Raw genomic sequence first — 13,991 nt, forward strand, 5'->3', positions numbered from 1 at the left:
AAACCAAGTAAAAGTGCCCCGATAAGAGGGAAGATAACTACAAGGATGACCCCATGATGAAAGGGATTGTTTTTCTTCTCAATCATTTGATTTGCACAAAGTTTCACTCCAGTAATATTTCCACAAACACCTGGATTGCCTTCTATGGACGCATTCACAAAGTTGGGGCTTTGGGGAACTGGGCCTGAGAGCTCATTGTAAGAAAGGTTGATATCAATCCCATGAGGCAAACTTGCAAAAGCATTAGGAATAGAACCAGACAGTCTATTATGAGAAAGATCCAATTTTTGCAAACTTTGCAAACCTTGAACTTCAGATGGTATCACATCTGATAGCAAATTCTGAGATAAATCAAGTTTTGTAAGTTGAACTAATTTACCAATCTCAGATGGAATTTTCTCACCGAGCTTGTTATTACTAAGATTCAAGTAACGAATATGTTCCCATTGACCGATACTTATTGGTAGCGACCCGTTCAATCTATTTGTGGATAAATCAAGTACTTCAAGGAGTTCAAAAGATCCGATCTCTGGAGGTATAATACCAGAAAGCTGGTTATCAGACAAACACAAAATCAACATTCTTTTCATCTTCCCAAACTCCTTAGGAATCTGACCTGTTAGACGATTGGAAGAAAGATCAAGCCTTTGGAGTTGAGTTGAATTTCCAATCTCTGGAGGAATGGAACCACTAAGTTGATTTTTGCTCAACTTAAGATCAACGAGAGATTTCAAAATCACAAGCTGAATAGGAATGGGACCAGAAAGCGGATTCCCTTATATGAAGTTGTTGACACTTAGCTCAAAATGAGTAAGACCGTGTAGCAATGAGAATGAAAATTGATGAAGCGTACCCTTTAAGCCAGATGAACTGAGGTTTAGCCTCTGAATGCTCCCATCAGCATTGCAAACTACTCCAAACCATGAAGTGCATGGAAACGATGCATTGGAATTCATAGGGAGGGGAAGCCATGAAGAGAGAAAGGAGTTGTTTCGGATTTCAAGGCTTGCTTTCCATTTAAGAAGAGCATTGGCTTCCTCTAAAGAAGCACAAGAGAAATTGGGTGAGGAGGAGGGTGTAATGATTATTAGTAGAGTTGGAGAGAAAAGTAAGAAGTTTAAAGAAGTCATTATTTGGTTTTTGTAAAATGATGGTTTGTGTCTCCCTAATTTATACTTGACACTTTATTCTTTTTATTTTTATTTCACCTAAAGTCATGCTTTTCAAGTCAAGTCAATGTCAACAAAGAAATATATCACTTTGAATTGTATTACTTATGACCATCTAGGAAGAAAAAAAAATGTTCACATTGTGTGTATGTGTACATATGGGTCCTACAGAAGAACTGAATTTGGTGCAATGACTACAAAATTCATTGGTAAAACAAATTATAATCACTGTCATATTGAAGATTACAATATTACCAAATTAATTTTTTTACAACTTTTATATTTTTTACAACACTTTGTGAGATCTTTTTAGACCAACTATAATCCATTTTACATTTTTTTAAGTAAAACATTTTTCTACATTTTCTAATTCTTTTGTAAACCTTGTTACAAATTTTTTTACACATTTCACAACCTTTTATTTGTTTTTTTTAATTACAACATTTTTATGACCCATGTTTAAACTTTTTTGTAACTTTTTTTAAACAAAAGTATTTCTAGATATTGTAAAAAGGTATTAAAAAGTTGTAAAAAAGTTTAACAAGGTTTGTAAAAATGTTGTAGATTTTGTAAATTATTTACAGCCATTTCTATACTTCTTCTATATTTTTTTACAAAATTTACAAATACTTCCATTTTAAAAAGTTGTATTGATTATCATTGGGAGGGAATAAAATTTTTATTAATTATAATTAATATTTTGCATAAGTTGAGTACCGTTGTACTTGTTGGCAAATGAATATATAAGGTCGATACTACTGACAAAATTGTTGGTGGATGGGGCAAACACGAAAGTTTAGAAAGTCGAGGGGTGCAAGTAACATTTTACAAAGTTCAAAGTGAGGGGTCAAAGTGATATTTAACAATCTTAAGGGGTGGTAATTGTAGTAAAATCTTCTTTCAATGTGATATATATGCTTTGGTTATTGTATTGTAACTATTTATTGTGTGGATGTAGGATTGATTGTTGACAAATCATTTTAGTTATTTTAAGAAAGTGATTAATACATATTATTTAATTAAAGATAATTGAAAAGTAACATCTAATTTCGTGATAAAGGAATTTTAGTCAATTAACGCAAATTAAGAAAAGGAAAATTACAGATTTTGTGGAATAACTAATTCTCTTAACTTTAAAAATCTGATTTTTATTTTTGGATAATAATTCTATTAATTCAGACATTTTAACAGAATGTGATTATGGTTATCTTAAAAAAAACATTTTATTCTGATATTATCAATATTACTAAAATCATTAATTATATTCATTCTTAAAGAATACAACTATGAATATAAATTATATTTATTCTGAAATGATTGATTATCACAAGAACATTCTTCCAGAATCCAAAATGCGTTTAATCTTCTTTTCGAATCCAAAATACACTTGAGAAAAATTATTTTTCCAAGCTCATTTGATTCCAACCTTAATAGAAAAGGTCCACATCACTTGATCTTCTTTAAGAATCCTGAACAAGTGAACAAATTTGTTTGTAATTAGAAGATTAGAACTAACGAATTATATATATACATATAAACACATTATGATGGAATACATTTATAACAGACATTCTGACAGATGCTTACAACATGTATTTAATTGTTCATGATATTTAATCACATAAAGATAGTATACACATGTTTTGATACACAAAAAATGTTAAATAAACCAAAATAATAACTAAATCAAGGTGTAGCATTTCAGCATGTTCAGGGGTCACCTCTCCTTTAGTCTCCTTAACCTGTAATTGCCATTTTCAGCTATGGCATACACTAAGTGAAAAGATTTCAGAATTGTGAGAAGATAGAGATAAGGAGTTTCAGGAGAAGGATCTTTTCAGTACCTGATAGAATCATTTCCTAGACTTCTTTTTCTATCTATAGAATCCACTATGAAGCCAATGGTAGACTTTCTTTAATCTAATGGAGTACCTAAAGGTTGCATAATGTGACAACCGTCAAAATTCGACTCGGTTCTAGATTTGAATAAACTTAGTTGCACGTATAGGCACGACACATACTTGACTTAGTAACTAGAAGTTAAGATATAACCTATTAGAAACTTGCAAACAATTAGAAACAATGGATAATGTGCTTGGATTTCACATTGGTATGTGAATTCTACAACTACTTAACTGTAGTGACTATCCACACTCGGGTCATTCCTTGACTTGAACACCATTTCATGAATCATATACACCCATCATGCACTTGACTTAGTAGTAGAAATAAGGTCAAAGTCTCATAGAAACTTAAGTCAAAGTTGAAGACTAGGACTAGTATACTTGATTCCTCAATTTCGCTTGAATTTCGGAATCACTACATAGAATGCCAATAAACCGGTAAAAATAAATTACAAACATTATTTCTAATTTGAATAAGAGTTATGAAACTCAAAAATAATTTAAAAAGTCTCAAATTTTAATTAATTTTGATATCCAAATATTTATTAAATCTCAAGACCCTAAAAGCCATAAAAACTCATATTTATAAACTTTAACCTTAAAAATTCTATAAAAATAATTATGAAACTTATAATATGATCTTATAATAATTAAAATTATGAAAATGCATTTAAGGAAAATAAAATTTAAGTCATTAACAATTACCCTAAATTTATAAGTCAAAAAATCAAGGTTTCATGAGCAAAAACTTGGTTAGGGTGTATATTTTATAAAAAGTTTGATATTTTTATAAAAGAATTGAATTTTTTTATAAAATTAAAAGAGAGGGAGGGCATTTTACACTCAAAACCGTCCACCCTCTTCCCAAGACACTTCCCTTCTTCCCAAATCTCTCTCTCTCACACTCCACCATTTACCACACTCAAAATCTCTCTTTCTCTATCTAAAACCACGAAATTCTCCAGCCAAGAACATCTCTTAACCTACAAATCTTCATCTTCTAGGGTTGTTCTTCATGGTAATCACGAAAATCCTTCTATCTCCTTCACTTTTCTTTCTAGTTTTAAAGGTTTTTCTTGCACTTGTCCTTTTTCTACACCATTCTTTGTGAACATTCATGATCATAGCCATGAATGTCAAGTTTGATGATGATGGTGGTAGGGTTTGACCCAAGAATAACATGCATGTTGTTTGATGGTGAAATCCAAGGACCAAAACCTATGTCAAACCCTAAAATACGGATTTTTACAAGTTTTAGAGGTTCATCTACCTTATGCATTCAAGTTTTTCCTTGAAAAACATCACTATGAACAAAATATATCCATGCATGGTCTTCAAACCGTGATGCATGTAATGAACATCAAGTTAAAGAGCTTGATGATCAAAGTACATTGTTAATAGTGCATGTAAATGATTTTATTCATAAAAAAAATCTAAAAATCCTTTTCTGTTCAAAACAAAATTTTATCAGAATGCCAGTAAGATAATAAGAGGATCTGGAAAATACCAAGCGTTTTTATCATTTCCTTGATTTACTAAAATTGTTACAAGAAAACAATGCCATAAATCATATAAAATAGTTTATAAGGTCTATAAATCCTAGAAAAATTCGTGGTTGACCCCTAAGGTAATTAGTGACCTCTCATTAAATTTCATCGATTTTTGTTACTGTTTAGTATGGTTTTGGAATTTCTTTTTGTTTACCTCTCATAAATCATAAAACTACTTTAGGGAATGTGAAAAGGGTATATAATAATTTTCTCAGCTTCTACCTTGTGTGGAAGACTCAGAAACATATTTTGAAAATTTTTCAAAATGTATATCTATTTTTCATGATTTTTTGTGTTTATAATGGACTAAACACATGAAAATTAGTTTTACTCATCGAAAATTCATGAAAATTTACCAGAACACCTTATAGTACATTAGGATTCTACATAAATATCTTGATGATTTTTCTCTTCTGTATGCTATTTTTCTTCTATTTTCACAAGATTATATACACTTAAATCCATCTTTATTTGAATAAATGCACAAAAATCATAAAATTGGATTAAACAGTTTAGAAATCCATTTTTATATTTTTTCCAGCTTAAGAATGGTTAATAATAGTATCACAAAAAGTTTGGGTAATTTTGGAAACTGTTTTCTATTTATCCCCATTTTTATTAGAATAAATGCACAAAAATCATAAAATTGGGTTAAACAGTTTAGAAATCCATTTTTATAATTTTCCCATCTTAATTATGTGTAATGACAGTATTATAAAATGTTTGTGGAATTTTCTTAACTGAGTACTATTTTTCATGAATTTTTATCTATTTAGAGAATTAAATATAAGAAAAACGGTTATGCATATCTATAATCCATGAAAATTTATCTCGAAGTCTTTTAATGTACTTAGAACCAAAATATAAAGTTTGGTAATTATTATTAACTATTTAGTATTTTTCATGATTTTATGGTTATTCAAGAAACTAAAATGGTGAAAAATAGTTAGACAAATCAAAAATTCACGAAAATTTATCTTAAAGTCTTTGACTTCAACTAAAACGGAAATGCAAAGTTTGGGAAATTTTAGAACTAAATTGATTTAGTTTTTGAATATTTAATCATTGGAACACCTCTTAAAATGTTAAATATTAGCATTTCAATAAGGGGAATTTTCCACTTAAATTGTTATATAACAATTGATTCATTGAAATTTAATTTTCCCAGAAAAATGTTGTAACTTGTTAATATTAAATTTTGACACAATATTGGCATAATTCTATTGTAGTCGTAAGTATACTAGTGTTAGATTTCGATTAGAGACTCACTAGCGAATATCATTATTGTAGGAATCGGTAGTGGTACAAGTGGAACGTAGTTCAAGACATCATTTGCATCATCTCAATGCATTGTGAGTATTCACGACTTCCCCTATTTTCGGTTTTTAAATGTTTTGGGGTGGAAAAGCATGTCCTAAACTATTTATGTTCGTTGTATTTAATTGACTTGTATAAACTTGGTTGCTATATTTTGCATATTGTGAGTATTCACGTACTCCCCTATTTTTGGTTTTTATGTTTTGGGGTGGAAAAGCATGTCCGAAAAACTATTTATTGTTCGTTGTATTTAAATTGATTTGTATCAAACTTGATTGCTATATTTTGCTATATCTCTCTATGTATGTCTATGCAACACGAAACATGAGGCCTTATCGTCTTAAGTCCCTTCCCTTATACTTTAATCCAACCATTAACTCTTTGAGTCAATGGTCATTATGGATAGCGCTATTAGGAATTGACAACTCCTCACTCGCCCGATTGCTTGAGTGCATGATACCATATAATCTATGGAACGATAAGCATAGATCTTGATAGGGCATCAGGCATAGGCTTGGTTGGGAACTCATTGTTTGCTCATACACATACAAACTTGTTACTTATTATAGCAACACACTTATTTACTAATTATAGCAATGAACTTTGTTTCTCATTATAGCAACAAAATTTTATTACTGGAAACTTATTTACTTGTCTTAACAATGAATTTGTTTGCTCCTTGTAGCAACAAACTTGATTGCTCATTATAGCAATGAAACTTGTTTACTCATTTTAGCAACGAACTTTATTTCCATGAGGATATGAACGTTGCATCTCATTTGGGCAACGTAACTTTATTTCTCACGATGGCAACAAACTTTGTTTATGAAAACTTATTTACTCATTTTTGCAATATATTATTATTTATGGAAAACTCTATCAAAACTTTGATTTCGATTCATGAAACTTATATTATTTTTAATCTGTGAGTACTCACCAACTATTTTTATAGTAGACGCTCGTTTTACATGCTTTTTCAGGAATCATCGAGTAAGTGGCACTTAGGGACACATCACTTTTAGGAGCATTGGCATGTGTTGTATTTCAGTTTACATTGTAATTTCTTTTAAAAATTTGTTCAAACCCATTGTAAATTTGTAATGATTTTTAAACTATGGTTGGAGTTGTCTTTTGACTTTTGCTATGAAACCCTTTATACTGCCACACCTCGTGTTTCCGCTTTAGCGGGGTGTGACAGGAAATGGTATCAGAGCCGAAGGTTATAGAGAATACCGGTTTTCCTTTGGAGAACCACAAGTATAGCTAAAAATTTGCTAAATGTTTTTAAAAAACTGAACATACTACTGGTATAACTAATTCGAGTACGCATTATTGGAAATTAATTAAGTATAGCCTGGCCAACTATGCTTAATTAAGGAAAATTAATGCGAGGCTGGAAACGGTTATGGTAGAATTATGTTCAAAACAATTTTCAACTTAAAGTTTTGAAAAATAAATTTTTTTCGGTGTGCGTACGGGCATTGCATATTATAGGCATTCATCTAGATACACTTAGAAACTAAGTGCACTTTTATAACAATGCCTTTATTTAGAAATAATCTTATCCCTTATCAAGTACTAGGTTAACCACTTAGGTTATATCACTAGCCAGTCTAGGAGCAATGCACTTAGTACTGAGAATGAGTATTCCTCGGTAGCTGTTGACTTTAGATGCAAGGTTAGTAGCTAGATATACACTAGTAATAATCTTAAGTTGAAACCTATTCCAATTATTCCTCAATACCTCTTCATCGTCTTCGTACTAGAGTTACAACTAGGAAAGCGTTCCGATACCGACACATATGAAAATTGGAGCATCACGTAAGGAGGTAGATGAGTCGTTTCTAAGTAGTCACTTGGATATCATTGGAGAGCATTCCCAATTCGACTCACGAGGATACACAAAGGTTTAACCGATTGCTACTGATATGTGAGGCTTCTCTTCTATGCTACAAATTAGCTCTAGGTTGTTTCCACCTTGAGCTTAAAACTTTAGTTAGGATATCCCTTTGACCTCTATAAAAGGTCATAAACTGCATTTGACACTTAAAAACGTTTTGCAAACAATTTTTTTTCTTGTCCTTTATTTTGGGGAAAAGACATCGTTACTCGCCTTAGTATTTAGGTACGATCAGCTACACTAATCTACTTGTTCCTTCTTAATCTTCCATCTAAATGATATCTCACTTCATCGGTTTTATTTAACTCACTAAAATCTTTTGACAACTTGCTTTAACTTAACACTTTTCTTCAAAACTCAGTTTAACCAATATTGGTTTTAACCTTGCTATTTCAATTTCATTTCAAATACATTTCAATGAATAAATGTGCTTTTAAGGGCATATAAACCATTTTCAACCTTGCTTACCATTTTATCATGTTTTCGAAAAACATAGAAACTTTTGCTTTTATAAAAGTGTTGAGACTTATTCTATAAAACTTAAATATATGACATCGATGTTCATGACATGGGTAAAAGCTTCATCGGATCTTTAAACCACTTTTATTTTGACTTTTTGACCACTTTCTCAGTTAGGCATTGTACTTTACTTAAATGTGTTTTCTTGAAACCCAACATGGTATTTTTACATCTTTCTAATTTAAACATGTTTATAAGAAATCTCAAATTCCTACATTTCCAACATATCTCATTTTTTTTTTCAAATTAGTTTTATAATTTGTAAAGTTTCTAAAATTTAAAGAATTGAAAAACTTAGTGTTCACTTTTAAAATTCCAGTGACGCACTTTCGACAATGCACAATTATTCATCTAAATATGTTAAGTCTTTACCTTATCTGTTTTAACCATTGTTGGACCCCAATCAAAAAGGTCAAAACTGTCTGATTTTCAAGTACAAGCTTTAGTGTTTCTTCTTATTCAGAAATGGAGTTTAACTTAATAGATAACTCATAAATTTTTAGGAAACATTTTAAAAACTCCCACATGTCTATTTAATCATCAACGTACATTAAATATTTAAGTTTGAAATATATCTCAACCTGGTTTTAAATCTACCTATAGGTATTGTTCTTATAATTTTAACAATAGCAATCATTGTCGCTGCTATCTTCCTTTTTCTTTCCCCGAACTTGATTCTCGCTTTCCTTCTGATTTTAGATCTCGCACGCCCATGATAGTAACATAATACATTGTCTAACTTTGTTTCTATCTATTTTTCTTCTCATGGTATCATGTTCGTACACATAAAGACTAGAAGTCTACCCTTTCGTTTTGAGTGATTAATATGTGTATAGTCGTGAGACATAATTTTGATTTAGTCAACTTTGATATATTCAATTACGCCTTCTATCATATGCATAATGTTTTTATTTTGAAATCTACGATAAACAAGTGATCCTTATTTACATTTGCTCTTTCGTTCTAAATTCGGAAACTTGATTTAAAATGTAATTTTCATTGTATTTTTCTTACAATTAATACACAAGATGAATACCATTGTTCTTATCATTTTTCTAAATCCGTAAAATATATGAGAAAGAATACATTTTCTTATGCTTCTTCTTTTCTTTAAATACATCAAAAGTCTTGAATTTTATTATTATATATTCTCTAAATGATTGTTTTTATAGAAACACTCAATTAAGAATCCACTATTTTCAATGATCGATATTTTTACACATTTCTTAAAATAGCATTCTACTTTGTAATTTTCATTGAGTTCCTATACTCTCAACTTTGTTTTCATAAATATTCTGACTCGTAAGCTTGAATTTGTCCTGACTTAGACAATTAGACAATTTTTCAAAAGAGTAATCAAAATATTTTTGTATAAATTCCCTTATTGATGACTTAAACCTGTAACCTTAATTAATCGTTATATTATTTTACTACTTCGTTTGATCGCCACACATGTGACAACCTGAAAATTTTTGCTTTAAGTCAAGCCAATCAACCTTAAGTCAGACTCATTCTTATTATCATTCAGCACTGTTTAGAGTCTGTTTGAGTGTTTTAAGCCCAATACGTTCAAGGAATGAGTGTTAGGAAGTATCTGTTAGAGCCTCCGTATAAAGATCAAGCCATAAACCCCTTTCATGTGGAGTTTACGGCCAAGACACATGAGTTTACGGCCCTAAACTCATGGTGGCCGTAAACCGTTGGCTATGTAGAGGATACTTAGTCATTTTTCTTCACTTTTACCATTTCCAAGACTAAGAACTCAAAAATTCTCTCAAGTATCATCCATTTCTTCATATAGATTATCATATATGTAAGTGTTCTAACCTTTGATTAGTAGTTATCCTTCATTATCTAGTATCATTCCATGATTTCATCCATGAAATCATTACATTTTGTTAGATCACCAAGAACACCAAGAACACACACTAATGTTTTTGGACCGAAATCAACCCTTCAAGCTTCAATATCGTGAGTACTGTTCCCCTAACTAAGTTGAATGCTAGAAACACTTGATCTACACTTTGAAATCATCCAATTCTCAAGAACAAAAGGAGTTTACGGCCAAGAGCATCTCTCTTGGCCGTAAACCCCTATAAAGGTGCCATTTTGACGTTAAACACTTCTTGACCTTTGCTAACCTTTTGGGACACTTGAACCTTTGAAACTCCTTGCCTTTAGGACCCAACAAGACATCATTTGGAGGGTTTACGGCCATAGAGTTTAAGGTGTGGCCGTAAACACCTCAACACACTCCAATAAGTTGGTCTTTCTTATCCATGTGTAGAGCAATGGTCTCTCAAGTTTCCCTAGAATTCAAACACCCTCTTATGTACCTTTTACCATGAGTTTACGGCAGTAAACTCCCTTGGCTGTACACCCATGGCCGTAAACACTTAGTAGTGACCTTAAACACCCCTTAGATGAATCACATGTGATTCCAACACTTGGTCAAGGTGTTTCCTAGTTTCGGAAAGTGTTTCCTTGCATATTAGTTACTTATAAACACTATATTCATACAAAACATGCCATGTATGTCATTTAGGACTCGTTTGTGTTTCGGGACTTCACTCGTGGAACTTCTCATCCTTACGTGCTTATTCGTTTGAATCACCCACATAAGGTGAGTTCATACCCCTGTAATCAATCTTTTAATTCATTTTAAATGCTTTTAAAGGGGGGAAATACAAGTTGAACACAATGATAATTGTGAAATTATTTGTTATAAATAACTTTCAAAAGATTGCTTATGTCCTTTATAAGTAATCAAACCAATTCAAAAACTCTATTAAAGTTATGTTACTTATTGGTTTATAAAACTCTGTTTTAAAGATCAATCATAACTTGATAGATAAACAAGTCTTATTTCAAGGTAATAACAATTCAAATAAACATACTAGTAAACTATAATAGGTATAGTTTAGGGATTCAGTTCATTCTATAACAAGTAAAGAGGGTCATTCTATAACAAGTACAGAGAGTCCATTCTATAACTAATACATAGAATCCCTTTCTATAACTAGTACAGAGAATTCGTTCTATAACAAGTACAGAGAGTCTATTCTATAACAAGTACAAAGCGTCTATTCTATAACAAGTACAGAGAGTCCATTCTATAACTAGTACAGAGAATTCATTCTATAACAAGTACAGAGAGTCTATTCTATAACAAGTACAGAGCGTCTATTCTATAACAAGTACAGAGAGTCTATTCTATAACTAGTGCAGAGAAGAACATACTATAACCATAACGGTAGAAACATTCTATAACTATAACGGAAGAACAAATCATGAAACAGAGTAATACATCATACCGAGTTTTAATGACAACGGTACGAACACCACGTACCAAGGTTAGTAATCTTGAAGAATGACACATACGTCATACTTAGTTTCAATGACAACGGTACAAGCACCACGTACCAGGGTTAGCAAACTTGAAGAATGACACTTATGTCATACCGCGTTTCAATAATAAAGGTACAAATACAACGTACCAGGATTAGCAAACACGGAGTGTCATACAAGAAACATATAAACATATGTAAAACTCAGGTTAACAAACATGAAGTAATAACATATCTTTCCGAGTTTACACAAACAACGGCACAAATATACCATACCAGGGTTAGCAAAGACAAGGTACAACGTCATACCGGGTTTCAATAACAAAGGTACAAATACAACGTACCAGGGTTAGCAAACTTGAAGAATGACACTTATGTCATACCGCGTTTCAATAACAAAGGTACAAATACAACATACCAGGGTTAGCAAACACGATGTATGATACATGAAGAACATTAAACATAAGTAAAATGTGTAACATAAACATTCAGTTAGAAGGTGACTTATAATGTCAACTTTATGATTTCTCGGTACATACATCAAGGATATATATTAATCGAGTCCAGCAGATAGTAGAATGTGTGCTTTCTGCTTCATTTCATGTTCCTTGTTTGGTTGTGGGCTTAGAGCAGATGCACCCAGTCTACTATCTATTCAAACTTAACTATATATATATATTATGTATACACCAAGAAATCATAAGGAGTACCAGGTATAGGTCAGATCATAGTATACAAATTCAATACATCGTTTTCTAGTACAAAAACATACTTTCTGTTAGAACTTTGAGTAAACTAAACTAGAAACTTAATAGTGAAAGGTTTAATCCATTTTATTAAACCAGTAGAAATTAAAGGACCTTAAGTGGTTAATTTTGTAATACCTTAGTTTACACATCAGGGATTATATATAATTAACTATCTGCTTGATATTAGACTATATATAACAAGTATAATCTAAGTGACTATAGAAAGAACTATTGTGGTTACCATTTTTATTCATAAAGAAATGAGAGTTTTCCTACAAGATGTTTTCATTAACATAAAGGAACTATTACAATTAACTCCGTGAATACCAAAGGAATGCAGTAGAGTTATATACAGTAAAGATCCAACAAACAATGGAATGTGTGACTTCCGCCTCATTCTCTGTTCCTTGTTTGGTTGTGGGTTTAGGGCAGATTCCCACAATCGATTGTTTGTTTAATCTGTATTCAATATAACTTATATTCATTTAGTATACATAGAAAGGATTGTAGAGTCATTTATACTTATCTTTCAATACATCAGAAGGTATAGGATCTTCTGAGGAACAGGCGAACTTTTCTAAAAAGAGCTTTCAACTTACTAATACAACATCTAAATACTTATGAAGTCACCAGCTTAAATGCTGATCTACTCTTTCAAAATAACTTGTATTCTCAGGAAAATAGTAGACAGGTTCGCATGCTGGGATTCAGAAGATGGACCATAGTAGCTTCATGTCTTGTTTCGTCATTTACTTTTGTAATCTATCTTTTGTGAATCACATACTTTGTGTTCTTTCTAATGAAATGGTTGTTTATTACTTTGATTACTATGATGCATGTATTGTGATACTAAACATGACGTCCTCCGCCCCCGAACGTTTCTGCCGTTCCGGTTTGGGGGTGTGACAGATTGGTATCAGAGCATTGTTTATAGTGAACTAAGTATATCAACCTATAAAAGATATATAACTATAAATATAATGGGGCCGAAGTGCTCTGGATAATAATATGTTTTAAAGGTATAGCACTACCTTATAAAAGTATACATACATACTAGAACAACTATCACAAGGGGAACAGAACAGAAGTATTTAAAGGTTGAACACTGCAGTCAAACCTGAACAGTTATGTAATCACATCTGGAATCAATATAGCCTGATCAACTATATTCATTTGAGATGTGACCGACATGTGTTTGGGAGTGATGTAATGTTGCAACAGCCTTAAAACTTACCTAATTCTATTCAAAGGATATTTAGATTAGTACACAAAGATAGAATACTATGGGAGTATTTTATGATACTATAAGGTAACAACAAGTATAAAGCATACCAAGTTCAATACATTAAAAATACTATAGGAGTATTTTAGGCACTACAGACAACTTATGTGAGAACTTAAAAGAGATTTTTGGTAAGTCTATAATCCTGGAATGTATACTTCCAAAGTTTTATATAATTGAGATTTTATAGACTTAAAAATTGTGATCTATGCTCCATTTCCTATTTCTTGTGGTCTTAGGAGTAAGATCACTTA

The sequence above is a fragment of the Lactuca virosa genome, chromosome 3, assembly GCF_052849685.1.
Source record: "Lactuca virosa cultivar CGN04683 chromosome 3, Lactuca_virosa_CGN04683_v6, whole genome shotgun sequence".
Lineage (NCBI taxonomy): Eukaryota > Viridiplantae > Streptophyta > Magnoliopsida > Asterales > Asteraceae > Lactuca > Lactuca virosa.